Here is a 21,588-nt window from a genome sequence, read left to right on the forward strand (position 1 = left end):
GGGAGGAGGAGGGGGAGGGGGAGGATGAGGAGGAAGAAGAGGAAGAAGAAGAGGAAGAAGAAGTTTACACATGGCACCATCTTGGTTGTCCTGGGGTTTTGCTTTTCTGGCTTCTTGTGTGTATCCTTTTCCTTTGTTCCACGCAAAGTATGTGTTCAAATGTGTCCTTGGAATGTTTTTTTCTCTCACTTGTACATTATTTAGTGCTTCCATCTTTCACCACCCTTCCTTACAGAAGGCAATGCACACTGGCAGAGGCCTCTAGGGTCCAAGTCTGTCCTGGGTTGTAGACACTCTCTTCAACTGCCTTGTAGATACATTTTGGAACTTAAAACTGCCTTCTTGGAATGTGAAAGCCAGTATGTCCAAACTCAAACTCTTTTCCTACATAGAGCCAGTTTCTCAGTCCATCTTTCCAACTTCTGTTAGCAGTTATCACCCCTGGAGCCTCTGGAATTGCCAAGTCATTGTATTTTGAAATACCCTTTTTATCCTCCTCTCTTATTTCTCTAGTTCTTGCCTAGACTTCAGCAATAGTTTATAATTGGTTGCCCCACCTTGTTCCACCTCTCCCAACTGTGAGCTAATCTAGTGTTTTTCTTACTGTGTCTGCAACTGGTTGGTGGGTTTGAAGACCAATTAAAAAGTGAAACAAATAGAATAAAATAAAACAATAGAAAATGTCAGTATTTTAGGAAAGGTATTACCTTGTATAATTTTCACTTTATGTGTTTTAAATATACTTGTACCAGGTTGCAATGAAAAATGTATTTCTTACTTCAGGTTGTGATCAAAGAAAACTGGGAAAGAGAAAAACACTTGTGTAAACTATATAAGCCCGTCAAACTGATGCTACCACATTTCATTTTGGTCCTATTCCTCTCTGGCTAAAACATCTTTGACGGATACCCACTGCCCTCCAAAGGAAGTGTCACTCTTGCCCTGGGTTTCACAGCTTTCCTCACTTGGCCTGAATCTCCTTTCCTGCGTATCTCCTATCACTTCTCTCTATAAGTGCCTATCCAGAGTGGGGTGTTGGCCATTCCCTAAATGTATCCCAGCCTCTTTGGCCTTGGGCTTTTATTTAGGTTTTTCCATTGCCTTGTTCTAGTGTCTCTATGTACCAATTCCCATTTCAGTGCTACGCCAACCAGAAAGTGACTCCAGATTCTGCCACTTAACACTGGACAGGTTATGCAATCTGGAGAATGAATTCCCTTTTCTTGAAGAAGGGGACATAGTGGGGCTAGTTTGAAGATTACATAAGAAAAGGCACACAGTGCATTCAGTAAAATATGTGGTATCTAGCAGTATCTGATTCAGGACCTCTTAGAGCCATTATCTCCAAACTAACACTATAAGATAACATTTTTATTTATAGTTATATAGCTACCATTTATATTCTCAAAGTATAAGCAATTATGACATTATATCAGGTATGCTGAAAACAATCAGATGTTCTTCAAGCTTTCTTTCTCATTTTACCTTATTTTATATTTGGTGATTCTTGTGCTTGTTAATCTTTGGGTGGATTTAATACTTTTAGGTCAGGGACTTTTTAGAAAAACTCGTGTTTTTCGGCATTTAATAAATGCATTTCATGTAGGAAGCATTAAAAAAATTAAATGGAATGAAAGTGGAAGGGCTCTCACACTGTATTCTAGCCAGAGAAAAGTTTTACATCTGTGGGCCCTGGGTAAATTGATGCGGGTGTCCTGACTTTTATTTTGATTTTGTTCTGACCTCACAGAACAGCTGCATGCCTATCACAAAAGTCTGCATTCATGACCAGCTCCTCAGTGTGGGCATGGTGTATGACATCACGCCGTAGCACACATTTCGCTTCCCTAAGAGGGTAAGAAGATCAAGTCCATAAATTCTGCATGGTACTTGGGAAAGCCAGCATGAAAGTAGAAAGGAAGACTCTGAAATGAGTTATTTTAGGGAGGAAGGAGTCTTCAAATCTTGAAAAGCTGGGGTGAGTCAATCACACCAAAGATCAAATGTGCAAATCCCAGGACTGTACTTACTCACTTCTTGAGGTGAATGCTCTTTTCCTCTAATCCATTATGCTAATACATATGCCACATTTTATGAGGCCAAGGTGAAAACTAATCAGGCTCTATTGTAACTAAGCCTATTTAGCTGACACATGACACCCAAACGGATTTCTAGCTCAGCAAACAAAGCCCGATGGTATCTGCTGGGAGGTGATAAATAATGAGCTAATCACAAAAGATCGTCTCACCCAGCACACTCTGTGAGGAGGTGGCAAAACAGGCTTTGGATCTGAAGTTTTAACTCTTTTGTACTGGACATCTGGAGCTGCAAATATTGCTGTATTCAGGCTGCTGTAATCCTGACTCACATCTGGGCTGACTCCCGTGGCACTGTTTCATTGAATTCTACAGTGTGGAAAAACGTAGTTGTCGGCAGCTCTCAGCTCTAAGGATCTGCAGTATTCCAATTGGCTCTTCACATTTCTGTGGCCCTGGAATCACCCACTGGCAATAGCCTTAGCTTAATGGCTTCAGTATACTCGGGCTTCGTGTTATAAACAGCAGAGAGGGAGGGGACCAGGCCCAGGCCGCTCGTTCACTAAGAGAAGGTGGTGGAAGGGACCCAGCTGCAGTTTGGGAAACAGCAATCAAGAGAGATGCACCAAATACCTGCATCAGCATCAAAACCAACAAGGTGAGAGGCAGCTGTGCCTCTTTCTATTTCTATTAATGCTGATGGCTTTAAGACAATAGAGAAAACCTGACTCTGTAAGCTGACAATGACTTCCAATTTAAAATCTTTAATTATGATATTTTAATCATTACAATGAATGTGATGACCTTCATTTCTCACAGTGGCACTGCATGTCTCTCCCGTTCTGAATCCACTATTACGTCCGACTTCCTTGAGTTTTCTCATAGTGGCTGGAGCAGCCCGACTAAATCTGTCCTCTTTCAGGCTGGGCAATATACCATGACTGCTTTCAGGTGACTAGGTGCAAAGCTCTCCAGGACTGTGGGAAAGCACTTACCTGCTTTAAATCTTAATGTTCATCCACGTCTGTAAAGTGAGATGATAAGGAAGCCATAGTACAGGGTTGTTTAGAAGATAAAATAAAATAGTGCATGGACCAACTAACACAATGACTGGCTAAGTACCCTGAAAGGGACAGCTACTATAATTAATAATTCCTCTAAGAGGATAAAAATACATATGCTAGATTGTCTCTATTCTGTGTTTCCTTCATAAAGCACTGTGACTTGGCCTGGTCCAATGCGAGTTGGTATTGCTACTTCTAAAAATAAGACGAACATAAATGGTATAGTGGAATTAAAATATCTAGGGGGTAACAGACTCTAATTGTCATAATGGGGCTCTTCCCCAGATAATGTAATTAAAGTTTCTTTGTCTTAGTTTTCTTTCTTGGTTCTTTGGAATATTTCTATTCTATCTCCAATGATGACAAACTTTTTCATCCCTCTGGGAATTGTCAGGGCAGGCATGTTCTCCCTTTCTATTCAATATTGTTAGAAATGGAAGAGTCAATGATTGAATCTGTATTTAGTAGCCCTTAAAAATTACTATTTAAAAATTGTATCCATTTTGAAAGCCATTCAGAATTTAGAAATTTTCATCTATTAATTTTGGAATAGGATTTTAAAATAAAAATTCTAGTGACTGCAAAATAGAGCTAAGTTCTTAAATATTCCAAGTAGGAAGTTCTCTCTTCAGATTGGTATTTTCTGAAAATGCTTAACAAGGATGGCACTTTATGTTTGCAGGACCCATATTTACATTTTTCTTCTCCCAAGGGTATGTTAGGATTTCAAACATTCCTTAGTTGCTTAAAATTCTTTAAAAAATATGCAGATCCATACTTTGTCCTACAAAAATAGAATTCATGACAAGAAAATGGGAGATGTATCTCAGAATGTGAAAAATATCATGTGGCACTGAAATACTTAAATTGTAGTGTCATTATAATCTTTATATTTCTTTCATTAAGACTTTTTACTGTTACACCTCCTTGGGAGTGACCATTATTTTCTTCCTCACTGAGGCTTGAAGAAAGAAAATCTACAATTCTTATCAGGTCAGAAAGTTTGCCTTCTTTGAAGACAGCAGCCGCATATCTTTAGAGAGCTGTCTAGAATCCATTCCCACCCCAGTCAGCAGGCTATAGTCTAGACAGAGCTCATCTCTAAGACCTGATGCATTTCCCTGCTTGGTTTAAATATATTTCAGAAACTGTTAGAGTATATATACATAGGCTTTGTTGTTGATTATTTATGATTTCTGGTGATTTCTACCAAAAGTTAGGCATCAGACTCTTGTTGAGGCATATAATCCCCTATTATAACTGTTTCTAGGAGGAAACAGTTTCCACTCTTTGCAATCAGATTTGACTTATGTCTTTCTGCTTAGGTTATCTTTACTGGGAGCATAGGTAGCTTTGGAGGCTGCCTGTATTTCATTTTGCCATATATAATTATGTTATGTACATAATCAGCCTTAAAAATTTGTTGACCACATTCTATTTCTCATATAGCCTTCTTGATTTTCTGCATGGTTGTTTTATTTAGATGTTGCTTAACTTTTACTATGATATGCACCTTGTGCTTAAATGTGATTCTGGTCCACTTCGTCCTTATGAAAGAAGTCTAAATTTAAAGACTATTTCTGAGGGCCAGCCCTGAGATGCTGCATTCTAAGTCCATAGCACAGTAACTGATATGTCAACACTGTACTGATAAACACCAGGTGAAGACGTAGGTTTTCAAGAGTACTCTCCTGTTAGTTCAAGTTTTGTTATCTGACAGCCCATCTGGTCTTTTGCCTGGCTGTTATATTTAAGTCTTTAATATGCTTTTAAATAATTATTGACTAAAAATTATTGCCCTTAATTTTTAAGCCTCAGCATCCATCAGATACTATATGCACCTTACAAAAACATAAATATTACAACAAAAAAGAAAAGATACAAAATAAATCACTGATTCAGTCTTATTTTTGTAATTGTCATTTTTGGACTATAGCCAAGAATGGAGTTTTTTGACGGTGCTTATGAATGCAAAGTACATCTCGCTCCATTGTTTTCAGAACAAAGATCAGTTACTTTGAATGGCTTAAGGTATGTAAACACAGCTGGTCCAATAGCTCCAGTGGCAGTGAAATATAGTGCCACAGAAGAGATGAGTTTAGGAGTAACCCAGGGACTCAAATGCTTTTGTGTAAAAAGCCCAGAAGCCACACTGTATCTATTCCTGATCATGAAGACAAAAGTCAGCTCTTTAAAACAGTTTTTCACTTGCTAAAATATAGTCTTTCTGCATAGTCTTAGGACTAAATATAATCTGTTGGAATTCTCAGATAAAGCAAATTTTCCAAAAATTTTGGGGATTATATAAAGTTGCCAACTTTAAATCTTGCCAAATAAGAAACATAAAAAATAAAACTACCATCTACTGGTTCTATAACTTTATATTATTATATTAAAAGACATTTTAACATAAACCACTAAAAAAGAATAGCTCTTTAAATTGAATATATCTAAGCTTTATAAAAGCTTCTGTCTTCTCATTTTGCCATGTATTAGAAAGACAACTGGCTTCTCCTCTCTCGGATAAATGCTGACCAACGATAAGCAGAGATCTGAGCTCACAGGCAGCACCCAGGGCACTGTTTACTCAGGGCTAATGGATGAGAAAGATTGCCAAGCCCTAAGACTTTGTATTCTTAGAACGTGCCACTTCATGGTTACCACAGTGTACTGCCCATGTGCCCTACGGGCTCCTTCAGGGTAAATCGTGCAACCAAAAGCCTCGATGAGAAGTTGAGACAGATCTCTTGCAGTCTGATGCTCAGAAATTGTATTTCAACTGTATCGGAAGCAAACCCAGGATCATTTTTTAGTATTTTAAAATCTTATCCAGACTCTCCATTGTACATGCTTGGAAAGTCCTGACAATTTTTAAGGGATAAATCCTGAAGCATGAAGAAAATCTCCAAATCTATGACTATGGAGATATCTGCACAGATTTCTGGCTTTTTCAAAAGCTTTTTTGAGACGTGTGTTTTCACGGTATATCATCTTCTCAAGTCAAGCAAATATTCTGGAAAGATTTACTCATTTTATTTTTTTATATGATGACCATCTTTCTCCTTCACAGAAACAAAGTTTTTAATCACCCTGCGAGTTACTGCTGATGTCAGGAGAAGAAAACAGAACAGAACAAAACAAAAATCTGCCTGGAGAGAGAAGCTGTACGGCTGACTAGGCTAACTCACGAGCTCCTCAAGCCCCCTCTTAGGCTAGCTTCAAAGCACATACGATTCGAATTTGAACCTCAGCGAAACTGCCAATTAACACATCACAAACCTTCATGGTCGATTGCAAATATTCAAAACCTAGAGTGTTAAATCTGTGCATACCCAGAGTCTCCTGCATAGTTCTTTGGCAGTTCAGTGTTACATAATTTGGGGTGAGAAACCCAGGTTGCTGTTGGGAATGGTAACGATCGGATTGGGATCACCAACTACATCTTCCTTTGTTGCAACTGAAAGCACAGCAAAAGTAAAAATGAAGTACATTTAAAACAAACATACTATTAGCTTACATAAATTTCTCTTATTTTCATGGTGCAGTGGTGTGGTGATAAACAGATATCGGGGATTAAGAAATTGATAAATCGCTGAACATTTTGCAGGAGAAAAGCTGATAAAAGGCCTCTTCTTTCTGAGGCACTATGCTAAAGAAAAAATATTTCACATTTAAGCAGCATTCTTCAGGGATTTTATGTCCTTTCAAGATAAACTTAAAATACTTTGCCTGGTTGCATGCATGATGACAGATTTTGAGAAGGGGAAAAAAAAAATCAGCTACCAGTTACTGGGCGGCTAAACAAGTGGAATGCGTGTGTCTTCCTGGCTTTGAGTGATGAATTAGTCCCACCAGACATGGCTGTGATACCAGACTCATCAGGCAAGGTGTCCCATGTCACCAAAGGCCACATCAACTCACATATCTAGGAAAACCAGGAAAGGGCATGGAAACTGTGAGTAAAAAATAGAATATGTGATGGAAAAAGACTGAACTTGGCTCATCCTCAGGTTGTATCAGTCTGGGAAGGGATATTTTCAAAAGTTTAAAATTCATAGCAAAACATCTTTTGAGTATTTATTTGAATCCAGAGCTATGTTTTGAATAAGCTATAAAGGAAGAAAAATCAATATTCCTTGCTTTAAAGGGGCTGAGAATCTTGTGCTGACAAAAGCATCACATTAACAGAAAATGGAATAGTAATATGTACTGAGTACTTATCAGATATTCACCACTGGTGCATTTTCATTCAATCTTCAGGGTTACCAAGGTAACCCCGTGTTGAGTGGTCAAATGTTGTCAACACGTTAGAGATAAGACTGAGGCTTAGAGGAGTTTAGTAACTTACTCAACCACTTACCACTGTCTGACTACAGAGCACATGCTTTTATCCCCTGCATAATCCACACACACAGCCCAATGGGGAAAGTATGGTTGTAACCAGGTGATGAATCAAAGGTACACACTGATGAATTCTGTAATGCATAAACAAGTTACATTAAATGTTCATTTGCTGCTTTGGGTGGATGTGTCTACCTCTACCGGGCAGAGGAGAAGGACACACAGATGCTGGCTCAGTGCCACATTCCTTCCTTCCTCTTTCTCTGGACGCAACTTCTAGGAGTGCTTTTTTTGTAGCCCTCTAGCAGCATAACACCTTTTGCTATTTATTGTAATGATTTACATAGTTATTATACATGTTCTCTATTAGACTCCAAGCTTTTGTTTTTTTGGGGTAGTCCTGAGGATCAAACTCAGGAACTTGCACTTGCCAGGCAGGCATGGCACCACTGAGCTAAATCCCTGGCCCCCAGACTCCAAGGTTCTGTACAAAAAGGACTTTGTTGCTCAATATTTGCAAATGCTTTCTACATAGGAGCAACTCGACATGTGTAAATTCTAACAGCATAATTAATTACTCACTAGGTATGGGGAGTAGTCACCTGACACATGCTCTTGATTTCTTTGATTATATTATAGGTTTCTATGAATAACTTCAGCTTGTGTTAGTAGATATTGTCCCACGTGACACTGGAACACAATTTAAAAAGCACACAATAAAATTCATTTCTCATTATTTTTTTCTGAGGTCATTTCTCAGAAATTACTAGTAGAGACAGTAAGAAGAAAAGAACTGAGAGTTTGCCAGATGGATTTTTGATAAGAATGTATTCTGAATTCCCAAGTCTAAGAGGCATAGAAAGTTCTATGTCCATCCCACTGCTACAGGTTAAGTTTATTTTAGAAATTAGATTTAAAGGAAAACCAAAAATGGTGTAAAAAGAACTCATACTATCTGTAATTACCTTTGTAGCATAATGATATTAATAAATATAACAACAGTAAGCACGTAATTCATTCTTATCATTCATGAGATTTTTATTTCCTTCACTCAAGAGCTGCATATGAAGTATTCTACAATTATTTATTTCCAAAGATCTATTTGGAACCATATTTCCAAAGAAATTAGTTCGATGGACTTTACAAATAGAAATATGTCTGCTTTGGTGAAAGGATGGATCATTGCCATTCAGAAAACTAAGAGTGAAAAAAGGGAAGAGTAGAAAGTTCTATGTTTACACTCAGTTCTCTGAATAGATGGTTTGACCCATAAGAACAACAGGTAAGAACAATCTAAAGCAGCCAGGCTGTACAGCCTTTTAGAAAACATTCTTTTTCAAGCTAACATATAATTCTATGAATTGGGAAATATTTAAGGGATTTACAAGTCTAAAACAGTCAACCCAGGTTATGGAAAAAGAGATGTTTGTTTCAGTGTTGGGTTACCCAGAAGAGTGTATTGGCTGAGCAAAGAGAGGGCTTTGCTGGGGTCACTGGCATAGACGGGAGAGCAAGGTTTAGAGGATAGGAGAGGGACAAACTCCAGTCTCCCACTGAAAGAAAGGGAACTTTCTATATTTCATAGCTGAGCAACCATTCTTGCCTGTTGTCCAGCATAAATGTACTCATCCTACTTCCTCCATTGCTGTGGTGACATTTATACGAACCACTCCCATTTAGTGAGAATTTGAGTTCTTCTACTTTGCATTCATCAATATGGCCACCATTTAATTTTTGTACCTTGCCTTCTCCCTTAATTACCTTGGATCATTAATCCCTGTCTTTGGACCTGCTTCCTTGGTCTTTCCACTCATCATAGTCTATTGGAACTTCTCAGATTCTCTGGTTTTTAAGCATTCTTATATGTTGGCTTTATTTTCACAATCTTACTGAATCCATCAATTATTGAGGCTTTTCATCAACTGATTTATTTCCCTATCATCACTACAGGATACCATACGGCCTGAAGATTGTGCCACCCCAGTCGTATCGTGCCCCATGTCAGCTGGAAGCTCAGTGAATCCTGACAATCCTGTTATGAGTTTGTGGTCTCATTTCTTCCATTCACGCAGGTGCTATTTCTAATCTTTACACCACTTTTCTCAAGTTCCCTCTTCACTCTCAGCAGATAATCTTGCCTTCTATTTCACAGAGTAAATAGGGGTTATCACAGAAAATGTCTGTCAACACCTAACTTCTTACCTCCAAATCTATTTACCTTCACACATCCCGTCACAGAGAATTAGAGAAATCTCTCCCTGTTAAGAGTGTATTGCTCTACTTGCATCATGAGATCAAGACTCCCTACAGGTCTTGATCTGTCAATTATAGCTTTTCTTACATAAAACTAGTGTTCTCTCATCTTAAAATTAACTCACCTCTAAATTGGGTTGACCAAAGGACCCAGAGAGATAAGTTCAAATCCTAATCCCTAGTAACTATGAATGTGACCTGACTTAGAAGTGGTCTTTGCAAGTAAATCTGATGATGGATATCGGTATAAAACAGAAAATTACAAGACACATAAAGACACAGAAAAGTCCATGGGAAAATGGAGGCAGAGATGAGTTATATGGCTACAAGTCAAGGGACACCATGGATTGCCAGCAGCTACTAAAAGCAAGGACAGAGTCTCCAGGAGGAGCCAACTGTAAAGATATCTTAAGTTTGTATTTCTGCCTTTAAGAACTGTGAGAAAATAATTCCCTGTTGTGATAAGCATGCAATCGATGGCAATTTGTTTCAGCAGCCCTGGAAAATCAACACACTCTCCATTCAAATGCTTCTCTACTTATCTGATTTGATTCTTTTTAGTTCCTTTCTGTATGAGTCCACATTCTCCGCTGTCTCCTGCTCTGATTGACACTGGAACTATGCACCGCAAAGTTGTTATCTCTCAACTGCACATCTAATGGGAACTCCCATTTCCCTCCTCACTGATCTTTCTGCTACATTTCATACTGTTGACTGCTCCTTCCCTCTTTATACCTCTCTTCTGCCTTGGCTTTCAGGATACTCCCACACCTGGTTTACATCCTGTCTCTTTTATTATTCCCTCTGGTTTCCTTCAGTGGATTCTTCCCCTGCTTTCTTGATTAAATTTCAGCAAACCAAGGCTTTTCTCTTGGCTCCTATTCTCATATCCCATAGCATTTCGATTCCATCTCCTACACATACCTCCTGTCTAATCTTTCCTTCTCATATCTAAATATTGCAGTCAAAAGAGGATAGTGTGTTTCAGAAAGACCAACTCTTAGAAATCTGAGTTTCAGTTTCTTCCTCTATGATATTATAGGAACACCAACCCAGAAGATTGCACTGTGAGAAAATGAGCTATTTACATGGATAGTACACAGTACAGCAACTACTCGGTGGACGCTCAACATATGTGAGTTCTTTCTTTTCTAGCTCCTCAGTTCAAGCATTCATTCATTCATTCCAGATATTTTCACTAATCACTTCCATGAGTAGGTCTGTTCTTGAAACACTAGATGCAGTGGTAGCTTGTAATCTAGTAAAGAAAAAAGGAAATGAACACATAAATACGCAGCATATGTTCGACAGTGATGACTTCTATGAAGGAAACAAACTAGCCTGGTACCTTAGAGAATGACCAGAAAGGAGGGATACCCTAACCAGTATGATTAGGGGGTATCTTGCTAAAATGCTACATTTGAGCTGAAGACGGAGGATCCAGCCCTCCAGAGTTTGAAGGAAGAACAATCTTGGCAGAGGGAAGTGCAGGGGCAAAGAAAACAGACAGGAGTGGACTTGCTGGGTGGGAACATAAAGGAAGCTTCACTTCTGGGTGTATTGAGCAGGAAAAGGCGACTCTCTCTCATGGATGGCTGTAATTGCCACCTAAAGGAGCTGCCCTTGTAGGTGTTTACTTCATATACTTCCTGTTGTTGCCTAAGTGACCTTACTGAAAGAATAATTACACACAATTTGGAGAATAGCAAATATACTAGAAACTGAGTGTATTCTATGTATCGGTGAATGTAGTCACATCACAGCAACATTCTAATGCAGATATTTCAATCTATTCTCTCCATGTAACAAATGAGAAAATAACACTACAAAATGACTAAGTATTTTGAATGGGTCCTAAATACAGTAAGTGATGGAGCTCGGATTTGAACTCAAGAAGTAGGATTTGAATATAAACCTGAACGGTGTCACTCTCCTGCCTTTAACTTTCCAGCAGGCTCCCTAGGACTTTCAGCAGGAGAGTCCAAGCTATTTCATCATCTGCTTCTGTCTCTCAAGCACCTTTGATTCCATCCTGAGCCCCACATATACCCCATGCTTTGAACACATAAGATTATTTACTGTCCTAGGACATAGCATGCTTTCTCATATACCACATCTTCACATATGCTGTTCCCTCTGCCTAGAACACTTTCTTCGCTTCTTGCTTGGCTACTTTTACTCTGTGGTCAAGACTCAGCCCACGTATTGCCTCCTCCCTCAATTCCAATCACCTGTCTGTCATATGGAAATAATGATGAAATGTTGAAAAAGAAAATGATGGAAAGAAAAAGGGATACTGTAAAGAAAATGGTATGTTGCTCAGAAGAGTAGACGCAGACAGAGAAAATAGAGTATGAGGTAAAGGGGGAAAAAGAGAGGGAGAAAGAAGGAAGAAGAAGAGGAGGAGGGGAAATTAGAAAGAAGAAAAAGAAAAAGAGGAAGAGGAAGGCTGGTTAAGGAGATGTGAGATAGCAGTGAGAATAGGCAGAAAAGAACCAGAACCAGAAGAATATTCCAAAAGAAAACTCTGGATTTGGTGAGGAACGGATTAAAGCAGAAGACTGGAAAGAGTCTGGGAGAATACAGCAGGGGGAAAAACTCCCGGTGGTGCTCTACTCACCAGGGTGCTGTGCTGGGATCCAGCACAGGTGACACCATTACCAACTTATAGTCTAACCCAGAAACCAGTGTACTTATCCAATATGCTTCCCAGAAAACTTGCAGAGAGTTGTACCAAATCTTACGAAGTGAAATAAATACATAAGTAATGTCTCAAGAATTGCATCAAAAACTCTACCTTTCATACATCTCAAAGAATCATTTATTTTAGCACATCTATTTTAGAACCTGCTTTTAGTACACTGAAATCTAATTGTTAGTCACGTTTATTTTGCTGCCTGAAGCATTTTCAACACTAGCAATATTAATAACATTCACTAGCACATCTATTGGCTTTGCATGGTTCCGTTTCATTTTCTAAAAAAGGCACACTCAGGGTTTCTGCTTTTGGTACCATCTAAAGGTGCACATTTGTATCTAAATGCTCTCAAAGAAGAATCAGTCATCATAAGCCTTTGCATAGGCACAAAATTGTGCTTAGGCAGCAGCAGGAGCACTGCCCACCTATCTTCTCCTCACATCCTTCAGAACTGTGCTCCACGACTACAGTGGGTGTATGTGTGCCTGGTAACAGCAATGGTGGAAATTAAGTTAGGGAACTTCCTCAATTCTTGGAATGATGTCAATGAATTTAGCATGTGAAACATTCTCCACTGTGCTCAATAATTTCAAGTTAAATTGGACACAGACTTCAATGTAAGGTGGTGTGGGTGGAGAGTTCAATTTCTCATGTTGTTATTTAAAATAATGAATTCTACTTGTTCAGAGAAAAGCTAAATTTAATAAAAATACCTTTAAACAATGAGTGAGGGACGGTCCTATCATTGCTTCTATTTCACTGATTAGATAGAAGAATGTGCAGAACTACTCTTAAACTGACGAAGTCAGGAAGATCTTGTTTCCCCTTGCTTTAATGAGGTCTGATCAGAAAATTTAAAAATTGTGTATATTTAATGTGCACAATTATTTTATACTATACATGTGTACACACGAACGATTACCATGATCAAGCTAATTAACACATCTATCACCTCACATAGTTACTATTTTTTTGTGGCAAGAACATTGAGGATCTACTCGTGGAAAATTTCAGGAATACAATACATTATCATTTACTAGTTATCATGCTGTACCTAAGGTCTCTAGAACTTACTCATGTGGAACCTGAAAATGTGCATCCTTTAACCAACATTTCCTCACCCCTTCACATTCCACACTTTGATAACTTTCATTCTATCCGTTGGTTTTTGGTAAGTTTTGACTTTTTTTAGATACTACATGTAAGATCATGTAGTGTTTAAGTCTGACTTATTTCACTTAGCACAGTATCTTCTAGGTATCATCCATGTTGTCACAAATGGTGGAATTTCCTTCTTTTATTAAGGCTGGAAATATTCTGTGTGTGCATGTGTCTGCATGAATAAATGATATGCATATAACCTTTTCTATTATGAGTAATGTTGCAATAAACATAAGACCGAAGATATCTCTTCAAGGTGCTGATTTTTTTGCCTTTGGTATATACCCAGATGAGGAATTCATCTGTCTGTCTGTCTGTCTGTCTGTCTGTCTGTCTCTCTTTATCTATCTGCTTCTAGGAACTGAAACCAGAGCCTAATGCTTGTTAAGCAAGTGCTCTCTACTACTGAGCAACATCCTCAGCCCTATTCAAAATTTTTAATGAAACTTCACAATGGTTATAACACAGCACAGGGAGCCAGGTGCTCACTCACTACACTTTCACTTTTCCCCATGGGAGGAATTGTGGGCTGAGAGCTAAGCCACGTAAGGGGGGATTGATGTAGGTACCCACTTCAGTGTGTCTATTCTTAGATTTTTTGCCCTGACTGTGTGCCAGGACTTCTCCTCTGGGCTCCTGGACTCCCCTAAATACTCTTGTTTGTGAGTGTTGTCAAAATTGGTGCCCTGAAAGGAAGATCATGGCAGAAATTTTCTCTTTATCTTGTTGATGTTAAGTCTCCCCAGGTAAAAGTGAATTTATGCAAATCAGGAACTACATTCTGTGTTGTATTCCCCACTCCTTACCCCTAAAAGTTAAAAGTTTTTTAACCAGTCAGGCCTTATGCTCAAATTTGTATTTCTGGGATGCATAATTTTTAAAGTAATAAAAATATAAAAGAAAAGGTAAGGGCTTGGGCATTCTTTTCAGTGTTCTTGTGTGTGTGTCCTTGGCCCAATAGCACGTTTCTGGTTGTAGGATATTTTGTTAATGAAGTTATCAGCTTTAAGCACAATGTCCAGGAACTACCAAGGAGCTCTTAATTGCAGGTTTGAGAAATGATTAAATAAAGCTGTGGCGTGGGGCATTTTTCTCACACAAAATTCAGTATAGACAGTTGATCTCCTTCACTATTAGCACAAGAAATAATGCTTTAAATCAAGCCTGACAAGTAAGACGTTTAATAGTTCCTGATAGAAGCTTATACACTCAGTTAATTTGGATGATTTTCATACTACCACAATGTTGGCCCTGATTATTTTTATCCTCTGAGTTGAAAAGATTTGAGAGTTGGTTGTTCTATAGCAATGGTTCTGGGCAAGAATGGCCCAAGATCTCACCGAAGCAGCACACTGTTCTTTCTAAAGCTTACCTTGCCCTGCACTTCAGTCTTTGAGAAGGCTGGATTGCAAATGACCCTGGCAAGAAATGGTAACTTCAGATTCTCCCAGATTGCAGCACAATTCTTCCTTTTAGAAACAGATGTGACAATTAAGTTGAACCAGATAACTTCTAGGAGACAAGAACAGAAGAAACAAGGGACCAAACTAGAATGCTTCAGTTTTGTGTCTCTCTTCTTCGCATGAGTCTGAAACAGGTAGAAATGGAAACACTGACTGAGCCCTTACCATGTGCCAGACATCTGCTATCTTACTTCATGAGTCCACTACCATGATTCCCATTTTAAAAATAAGTAAAACAGGGACTCCTTGTTTCCAAAATATATATATGTGTTAACTTCCTTTTTTAAAAAATGTAAAAATGTTTTATGTAAGGAATATTATAGTTGCAACATTGCAACTGGTAGCTAAAAAGAATTTTTGGACATTCTACATATGTCGTCTACCCTTCTATTTCCAATCTTCACATGAAAAGATAGATCAGTCACTTATTCTACTAATTCTTTGGTCTAGGGGGTCTCAGGAAGGGTGGTTACCAGGGGAAGATGGCCTAATATAGTCACCCAATTATTTCTGTGCCCTCAAGGAAGACACTGGCTCAGGAATGAAGTCAGCTCTCCCAGAGGAACAGAGAAGGTAAATTCATTGAGATTTTTCTCCTCTCGGTATAAAGATGAATGTTCATTAATTGGGCATTGAACACATGTTCTTTGTTGTTTCATTCTTTCCTATGGAATTCTGATTCTGTGTGGGTCTTGGGTTTGACAAGACCAAACTAAACAAACCAACTAAGCAGTAAAACAAAAAAACAAAAACATAAACATGCACTTAATAGTCCAAGACAGCCCCCTGACAGTCACTCAGGAAATAACTTCCCTGTGCCTGATTTTTTGCCTGTGAGAGATGTATATATATCTATATATATATCTATATAGATCTATATATATTTATATATAGATCTATATAGATATATATATTTTCCTCATTGCATTTATTGGTACATTTTAGGTATACAGTACAGTTACATTCATTATTGGGATCTTGATATATATATATTCCCTCATGTATTCCAGAGGGATGGTGAGAGGATTATTCAGATAATAGTCATAAAGCTATTTGAGCTTCTTACAAAAAGGTGCTACTGGAAAACAAATTATTATTAGAGTTACCACTGTTATGTGGTTTAAAACTACAATGCGAAGAACAGGTTATATAGATCAGTGTGTCAGCATCCTGAATAATTTAACTTCAGTTTGAAGTTGGTTGCCTTTGCATGCTCAGGTTCTATATTAAAGCATTTTTCTGATGAAAGCACATTCAGAAGGCCAGATGAAGTCACTCTGCAAGAAAAATAATGAAGATGCAAGAAGAGACATGCACAGGTAACACCTGCAAAAGATGGATGTTGAAAATCTCATTTCTACATGTTTATATTACAGAATCCTACTCCAGTGAAGTTGGGGGACTCTTACAAGTCTTTATTACTTGCTTAATGTGCAGATTATGTGACCTAGGACCAGCTGGAAACAAATATAGAAATTTTGCTTCCATGAAGGAAGCATTTTCATAGAAGCAAAAAAAAAAAAAAAAAAAGAAAAGAGAAAATGTGGCTATCACTGAACATTATTTCTTGGGGAAAATGTGATAGTATTAGTTATTTAAAATCCTGACTGTGGGTTTGATTCTTGGGAAGCACTGTGGCATATAGGTGAGAGTATGGGCTCTGGAATCAGACACGCCTGGATTTATTTATTAGCTGTGGGACCTTGGGCAACTCAGTATCCACCTATAAAATGGGGACAATAAAACTTACCTCAAAGGTTGTTGTGAAGATCATGTAATGCAATGTGTGTAAAGGACCCAGCACTAGGGCAGCGCTCATTAAAGGTTATTCCTGTTCCCTGCTGTTTGGCACGTTTCAAGCATCTATATTGTTCTTCAAATACAGTTGCTGAACTGGCATTTAAAAATTTTATATTTGAATATTGGAATCTAAATTTTGTGTGCAACCCAGAGATGACTTTCTTTCTATAGATAACGTATTAAAAAGATGCTCTGTAATATTTCCACAATTAGGAAGGTCCATTCAAAACAGCCCAATTTGAACAGGTCCATGAGAAAATTAACCAAGAGATTCACATTAAATGAATTCTAGTTTATTCTCAATTTGTGTCTAAATTCCCAGGAACATAATCTTGCAGGTAGAGTTTTCATTGTAAAGAGTTTAATCTTTGCTCAACTAACTCTTAGTAAAACTTCCTCTGAATCCTGAGAGATGCCTCTAATTCTTTTCTTTTGGAGTTCTGTGCAGTTAACTGCCCCCTTCACAGATGTTCCTGAAACTATAAAATGCCTTTTAAGGGCGATCTAGAGAAGGGGGAAAGAGTGGTATAAAAATGGGGGTGGGGTGGGGAAGCACTGAAAGAGTTTGGCATACTGCCCTGCACCCCAGGCCCCAGGCTCAGTACAGGAAATGTTCCCGGCCACGCTGTGGCCTTGGTAGAAGCCCACAGCCCTTCACAGCAATTAGAGCTGATAGAGGTGAGGCCCCTCACCTCTCTGGCAATTATGAGCCTGTGGTAATAAAATAAACACACACAACCACTGTCCTCTGTTAGATTTTTCCTGCTTCAGGGTTGCAGAAGCAACATCAGTACTTGAGAATGAAAGTTAAGTGTTGGGCAGGGACTAAGATGGTGCTTCTGCACTCAGTGGCCCTGGATGAACTGGATTCACATACAGAGTGAGACACCTGCTCTTAGGTACTCAAAGGAGTTTGCATTAATCATCAAGAGCACTGCAGAGGAGGAAAGGAGGAGGCTATCAAATACAGTCAGTGAAACAAGTCTTTGCAATATATCCTACTCAGAATCTCTTCTAAGGCCATGAAACCTATGAGGGATGGAAGGAACAGTCATTTATTTTAATCTTGGTGGAGGTCCCCACTTATTATATTGTTTCAAGACTGCCCCCCTAATTTTCTTTTTCTTTAAAAAAGGAGCCAATTGGAAGGATAGAGGAAAGGTAATAAGGGAAAAATATGAGAAAATTAAAAAATGGAAATAAAGTGTTTTTAAATGGGGAGAAGGGGGTGAAGGGAGGGCAGGGACAAGGAGAAAAAATGAGAACCAAGACCACCTGTCATGTAAAGGTACAAGACCCCAATGATGAATGTAACTGTACTGTATCCCTAAAATGTACCAATAAACTCAATAAAAAAAAGAGCCAATTGAATTTTTAAAAGATTAACAAAAGCAACAGATGAATATTTGAATGGTTTGAAAACATATTTAACATGCCAGTTTTCGAATGTAATTTCTGAGTGCTCTCAAAACAGGACAAACTTCTTAAAGAACTTCAAAAATTAATGTAGAAATTGATATTAATTTAGAAAACATGAAAAGAGTGAACATACAATTTTATACTTAACAGAATTAATATTATTCCAAATAACTATATAACTATGCTCACGAAAGAGATGCAAATGTTGTGTAAAAAATAATACAAAGTACAATATAATTTCCTAGAAGCTTTTTTATTGAAATATAACAAGAAATATTTTAATGTGATATAGACACTTATCTCTTTGACACAGGAATAAGTAAGATGTAGAAAACTGCATCAGGGTCGTGCTACCTTTAACACTCAAATCTCATTTTTTTTTTTTTTTTTGGTGAAAGTGAAAATGTTTTCTTTGAATAGTTCTTTGCAAGCATGCCTGTTTTATTCAGAGTGCCTGTGGAAAGCATAAACGTAGCTGTATCAAACCACGGTGAAACAAGTTATAGACACTGGAAGAGTAATTTGTTTGATGTGGACTCTAAGCAGCTACAAACACTAACCTAAAGCACATTGTTCTCTGTACTTTGAAAGGAAAAGCTGAGCATTTCAGGGATACTCTGAATTTATTTCTCAAGAAATAGAAGAAATAATGTGGCTTCTCTTATAAGTCTGGACATATTTATAGCTTTGGTTTATTTTCTTAAAGCATAACAGCATCCATTCACCACTGGAAAGTAACAAAGCAGTAACCCGATAGATGACAAATATCGCAAGCTTAATGGCTGTTGTCCATTCCTGATGGGTCTCGGCACTCCGGGGGAGACTGGCACTGAAAGATTACTGAGCAAACAGAGCACCTGAAAAACCTTGCACTCCACAGTCTGTCACCAGGGCTCTGATCTAGGGCATTACCTGCAAACGGCGGTTCTTATCTGAAGCTGCAAACTGCCGCCACTACCAACAATTCTCAAGAAAGACTGGCGGTCGTGAAAGGCTGAGCTACTGAGGCAGGCAGCTGGGGACGCCACCTCCAATAGCCGAAGCCCTTTACGGATCCCCTGAGACCAAGCACCAGGCTGCCTTTTATTTATGGATGATCACAGCATCCCAGATCTGTACATTTTGACAGAAAAAGGCTCCAAATACTGTCCTATAACACTCTAAAATGTTTAAATTTAAGCTGCTTCTTTGATTTCACAATCAAGGAGTGTGCCTGGGCATACGTGTAAATTTCCGATGGAAGCCTTTGGATTCTACTGATACTAAAAGTATGTGCTTCGCTGTCATCTTTCTTCTCCTTTCCTAAGAGGACCTCACAGTCCAGAGAACAAAACTTGTCTTACTGGTTTGGCCCTCAGGAAAAGTAAGTCACTGCTTGCTTTCTGGTTATTTTACTTACCTAGGAAAGATCACTTTTCCAGCCATCATGATTTGTGGCTTAATGGACTTGTCAAATTTATAAATTCCAGGTGAAACAGGATTTTGGTAGATTTGGTTTTATTCATTTTTACTGAAACCAAATAAAATATTCACAGATTTCCCAGGGGAGGAAAACATCTTTACCTAATGTTTCCTTGTTACTTTTGTATATTATTTTATTTCAATGATGTATTAACATTTAACTATTTGTTTATGCTTTACACTTAATTTCATTTATGATCTGATAAGTAAAATACATACAGACAACTTTATGACAGGAATGAAACTATTACTTTTATGACAGAAATAAATTTTACAGGTAGCTGAATTATTTGGGGTTAATATTATTAACTGACATTACAATAATAATTTCTCATGAGTAAATGCAATAAAATGAATAGTAAGAATTATTTGAAGTTTGAAGTTCTATTATAACGAACCTGGTTATCCTTAAAATATTTCATATACTTTTTTAAGGGGGCAGAAAAGAAAGTATCTTTGGGGAAAAACAGATAAGGATGGAGTGAAAGAAGAACATGTTTCTTTTTAAGAAAATTATTGGCGGTTTGATGTATGGAAAGTAGCAACTTAGGGAGACTGTTTAAAAAAAAAAGGCCGCAGATTTTACTAAGTTCAAGGTACCAGTTCAATCCTCAGTACTACAAAAAGTTGCGAGTATGGTTTCATTTTGCTAGCTCCATTCTCTCCTGAAAATTCAATTCTATCAAATCCTCTAAAAAAAAAGAAGTAGGAGACATTCACTTTCTCATAGGCCTGCCATGTGATACAAACGCATTTATAGCCAGAGAAGGATAAAAATAATATATAAAATTGATCTTTCACCTTTTTATTGTAGTTTAGAATATGTATGTATGTGTGTGTGTGTGTGTGTGTGTATGTGTGTATAATAGTACTCCAGTTAAATTGATAGCTGATAAAAAGAGAAAGGTGTGTACAAAGTACAAGTTAGGAGCTTTCAACATGAGATTTAATTTAGGTATTTAGTTAAATTTAATTTAATTCAGTTATAAAATCCACTGGTCCCAATATCCAGAAGCATTTTTGTTAAGTTTCTTCTCTAAAGTGTGGTGGCATCTTAGGATATAAGATACTTACTGTGGTTATTCAAAAGTAATAAGCAGAATGATAATTAGTAATTAGCTCAAAGAAAATGTCCAAACTAAAATAAGTCATCATCATCAAATCTTCAGATCTGTGACAAAAACTTCAATTATTTTAAATTCCAATTTTTGAGTGTTAGTACTTTATATTATTTAAATCTATAAATCACCTATCTCTCTTGTTCCGCCTTCGAAGTTTGGCCATCTGTCCTCATCGGATAAAATGCTGGATAATAAGCTCACTCTGCTTCAGCTCATAGAAATAATTATGGTTTTAGTTTTAATTTCCAAAATTATTTGCCACTAGAACCTACACTAATCAAATATTAGAAATGGACTCTATTCTGCTTATGGTTAAATAATTTACATAATTCCTTCAAGTACGGATTATGGAGAATTTTTATTCTCTAAAAAGCCCATAACATTTTTAAGCCTAAATAAGTCCTCTGTTAGAAAAGCCACAAAATAACGGGATTTTAGAATTCTGGTTTAAAATGAAACCTTGGCTAGCACATACAATTATACAGTGATGACGGTCCAATATTTCAAAAAACAAATGTTCAAAGCAAGAATTTAGGACTATGATAAAACTACAAATATTATAGCATTACTGTGCTGGAATATGGTATAGCCAAAAATCTCTATCACATTGTCCAGTGTATCTCAGTAATAAAGGAAGCATGGTATATATATTTTCATTTACTAATACAGTTCAAAATTAAATGCTAGAAAATACCACCAAAAGATGTATTCTTCCCTTTTTTATTATTTCACAGTAAACAAGAAAATGACTACAGCTTTCAAATTCATATA

General features: G+C 37.6%; 1 protein-coding gene and 1 long non-coding RNA gene across 2 annotated transcripts in view; one reads left to right on the forward strand and one right to left on the reverse strand.

The window, feature by feature from the left end:
- The window catches only part of Slc25a21 (solute carrier family 25 member 21), a 474,275-nt gene that overhangs the window by 83,543 nt on the left and 369,144 nt on the right, over window positions 1-21,588 (reverse strand). The window lies entirely within an intron of this gene.
- Window positions 1,838-10,804, forward strand: LOC104868049. Its single transcript, XR_781950.2, has 3 exons — window positions 1,838-1,978; window positions 9,392-9,513; window positions 10,737-10,804. It is a non-coding gene; the product is annotated as an uncharacterized LOC104868049 (long non-coding RNA).

The sequence above is a fragment of the Fukomys damarensis genome, unplaced genomic scaffold (assembly GCF_012274545.1).
Source record: "Fukomys damarensis isolate Sample0158 unplaced genomic scaffold, DMR_v1.0_HiC HiC_scaffold_17, whole genome shotgun sequence".
NCBI lineage: Eukaryota > Metazoa > Chordata > Mammalia > Rodentia > Bathyergidae > Fukomys > Fukomys damarensis.